Source organism: Pongo pygmaeus, chromosome Y (assembly GCF_028885625.2).
Source record: "Pongo pygmaeus isolate AG05252 chromosome Y, NHGRI_mPonPyg2-v2.0_pri, whole genome shotgun sequence".
NCBI classification, from domain to species: Eukaryota; Metazoa; Chordata; class Mammalia; order Primates; family Hominidae; genus Pongo; species Pongo pygmaeus.
In genome coordinates, this window is record NC_072397.2 from 10,328,563 (window position 1) to 10,332,533 (window position 3,971).

A 3,971-nucleotide genomic window follows, 5' to 3' on the forward strand; every position below is an offset into this window, starting at 1 on the left:
TGCTGACTAAATCCCCCACCCCATGGAAGAAGGCCATGCCCCATGACATAAACAAGCCAAGGGAACACAAAGGTTGTTGACAGCAGGAAGGCATAGGTGAGGGCAGTTAATTCCTATTCTCCAAGTTTTCCCTGCTTTCTTGGGGACATACCACATTGGTACCTATGGGAGGCACCTGCCAATGCCATAGGGACTCTGGGATAAAAGGTGGAAGGAAAGGGAAGATGCTTGCTTTCTCTCTCCATCACACATTGAGTTTTTGCTGAAAAAAAAAAAAAAGAAGGGCAAATGAAGGACACCTTTAATCTGTGTATTTCAGAATGGGCAACCAGTTTACTTAACCACCCCACTCATACTTCTTTGGAGTGTATTCTGAACTATGGGTACTGCCTTGACCTTCAGAATCTTGAGAAAAAAAAATACTTCATAGCCCTCTGCACAAAGGTTTTGCCAAATTATAATTTATAGCAAGAACTGGCTTGGGCTCAGGAAACAACCATGTATTTTTCTACCATCTGGCATCTGAAAGTGTTTTGTAGATGTGAGGATAGATGGTCTGAGGCCCCATATTTGTATGCCTTCTATACCTTGCAAGTCAATCCAGACTTTTGGCAACATTATAGGATTGATCTAGCCCTCTGTTTTGCCATCTCAGGAAAGGTTGCAAGAGGCAAGCCCAGGAAATTAAAAATGAGAGTCCCAAAGAGACTCCCAGCAGCAGAGCCAGGTCCCTCCAGCCCTGCTGTGCCAAGACCAGCTTGGCTGGGGAGACCCTAGCCCAGTGGCACTAGAGGAATTAAAGACACACACAGAAATATAGAGGTGTGAAGTGGGAAATCATGGATCTCACAGCCTTCAGAGCTGAGATCCCTGAACAGAGATTTACCCACATATTTATTAATAGCAAACCAGTCATTAGCATTGTTTCTATAGATATTAAATTAACTAGAAGTATCCCTTATGGGAAACAAATGGATGGGCCAAATTAAAGAAGTGGGTTGAGCTAGCTAACTGCGGCAGACATGCCCTTAATGCATAAATTGCTCATGCTATTGTTTGTGGCTTAAGAATGCCTTTAAGCGGTTTTCCACCCTGGGCAGGCCAGGTGTTCGTTGCCCTCATTCCCTTAAACCCACAACCTTCCAGCTTGGGTGTTCGGGCCATTATGAACATGTCACAGTGCTGCAGAGATTTTGTTTATGGCCAGTTTTGGGGCCAGTTTATGGTCAGATTTTGGGGGGCTTGCTCCTAACACTGCTCCTCTAGGTACCCCTCAACTTCCCCATCCAGCTTCAGCCTTTCACTTGCGCACTTCTAGAAATCCTCTTTTGAAACAAGCCCCGGTCTCCCTCTTTCCCCTCCAACATATTCCCACTGAATTTGGGCATAGTAAGGTCCAGGTCTTTTTTTTTTTTCCTACAGGAGTCAGAGCAAATTAAGGAGGATCTTGGCAGATTTTCAGATGATCCTGCTAGATAGATAAATGCTTTCCAAATTTCACTCAAATATTTGAACTCTCCTAGATAGATTTTATGTTATTTTTTCTTTTTTTTTGAGATGGGGTCTCGTTCTGGTGTAATATTGGCTCACTGCAAGCTCTGCCTCCTGGGTTCATGCCATTCTCCTGCCTCAGCCTGCTGAGTAGCTGGGACTACAGGCACTGACCACCACACCTGGCTAACTTTTTGTATTTTTAGTAGAGATGGAATTTCACCATGTTAGCCAGGATGGTCTCGATCTCCTGACCTTGAGATCTGCCCACCTCAGCCTCCCAAAGTACTGGGATTACAGGCATGAGCCACTGTGCCCTGCTGATGTTATGTTACTTTTGAATCAGACCCTGATGGACACTGAGAAATAGGGCACTCTGTAAGCAACAGATAAATTTGAGGATGACTTTTGGATAACACATAGCATAAGGGAAGGGGAAAAACATTATCCAACTGGAATAGAAGCAGTACCAATGGATGACCCTAAATGCGATCCCAATGATAAGATGAAAGACTGGAAGAGGAGACACTTTCAAGTGTTTATAATGAAAGGCTTATGTAGAACTAGTACCAAGCCACTTAATTATACTAAGTTGTCCATGATTGACCAAAGATTTGATAAACATCCCACTGCCTTACTGTAAAGGTAACAGAGGCATTGGTAAAGTACCCCTCTTTATCTCCTAAGTTAGTTGAGGAACAACTAGCCCCGGCCACTTCTGGTATCAGAAGAAGCTATAAAAACAGGTCCTGGATCGGGATAGTACTTTACAGAACCTCCTGAAAGTAGCCACCATTGTCTTTTGTAATAAAAACAGAAAGGCCTAGAAAAGAGATAAAAAAACAAGCAAGAATAAGAAGACTTAATGGCTGCCAAGTAATCCCCACAAACCTCAGCATTCCCAGGATGCACCTGGTAACTGTTAAAGACATGGCAAAAACAATTATTTATCTTCTAAAGTTCAACTATCTCCATACAAAGTTTAATTTATTTTGTCAGGGTGAAACAACTCAGGGTAAAATGTTTCCATTAGTATATTTCACTTCTTATCTCCGTAATCTTTGGCAATACATTATTTCCTTTTACAATACACATGTTTAACCTATGCATACATAACCATATAAAACTTGTTTCTCTCTGACTTAACAGCCAAAAAATTCCAAACGATCAGACAACTGGAGCTTCAGATGATGGCTCCACTTACTAGGAACACTTAGACAGACATCTGGGAGAAATCTGACTGCTGCTTTTCCTGTCAGCAGGAAATAACTTAAGATGGGTGGTCATCCAAATTCTAACAGCAATTAGATGTACCTTTTCAGGAAGGGCAAATGATATAGGAGAGACATAGGGTAATGCTGGGTAGAAAAAGTTGGTCTCTGGTGATGTCTCTCCATCCTCTGGCCTACGGCAATGGACCTAGTTCAGGACAGGCACTTCTGTTTTTATGGCCAAATATTACCTTTCCCAAGAACACCATGTCCAGCTATACCCTCCATCTTGTGCCTATAAAAACCCTGAGACCCTAGTGGGCATACACACAAGTGGCTGGATGTTTAGAAGAACACACTAGCAGAAGAACACACAGGTGGCTGGACACTGAGAGGAGCAGAGTGGAAGAGTACAACAATAGTCACTGGCAGGCCATCAAGATGCAGAAGGACACTGACAATGAAGGAAATTTGGCTGGGGTTGTTGGAGGATAGTTCGGCCACTGAGCAGCCTGACTCCAGGGGAAAACTACCTTTTCACTGTATCCCCCTTCTGGCTTCCCATCTATCTATAGTAATATGGTTTGGCTGTGTCCCCTCCCAAATCTCAAGTTGAATTGTTCTCACAGAATTCCTATGTATTGGGGAGGGACCCGGGGGAGGTAATTGAATCATGGGGGCTTGTCCTTCCTTTGTTATGCTCGTGAAAGTAAATGAATCTCAGAAGATATGATGGGCTTATCATGGGTTTCTGCTTATGCTTCTTCCTCATTCTCTCTTGCAGCTACCATGTAAGTAGTGCCTTTCACCTCCCAATGTGATTCTAATGCCTCACCAGCCATGTGGAACTGGAAGTTTAATTAAACCTCTGTGTCTCTTTCCAGTCTCAGATATGTTTCCTTATTAGCAGCATGGAAATGAGCTAATACAGTAAATTGGTACCAGTAGAGTGGGGTGTTGCTGAAAAGATACTCAAAAATGTGGAAGCAGCTTTGGAACTGAGTATCAGGCTGAGGTTGGAACAGTTTGGAGGGCTCAGAAGACAAGAAAATGGGGGAAAGTTTGGAACTTCCTAGAGACTTGTTGAATGGCTTTGATGAAATGCTAGTAGTGATATAAACAACAAAGTCCAGGCTGAGCTAATCTCAGATGAGATGAGAAACTTGGGAACTGGAGTGAAGGTGACCTGCATTATGTTTTAGCAAAGAGACTAGTGGAATTTTCCCCCTGCCCTAGAGACTTGTGGAACTTTGAACTTCAGAGAGATAA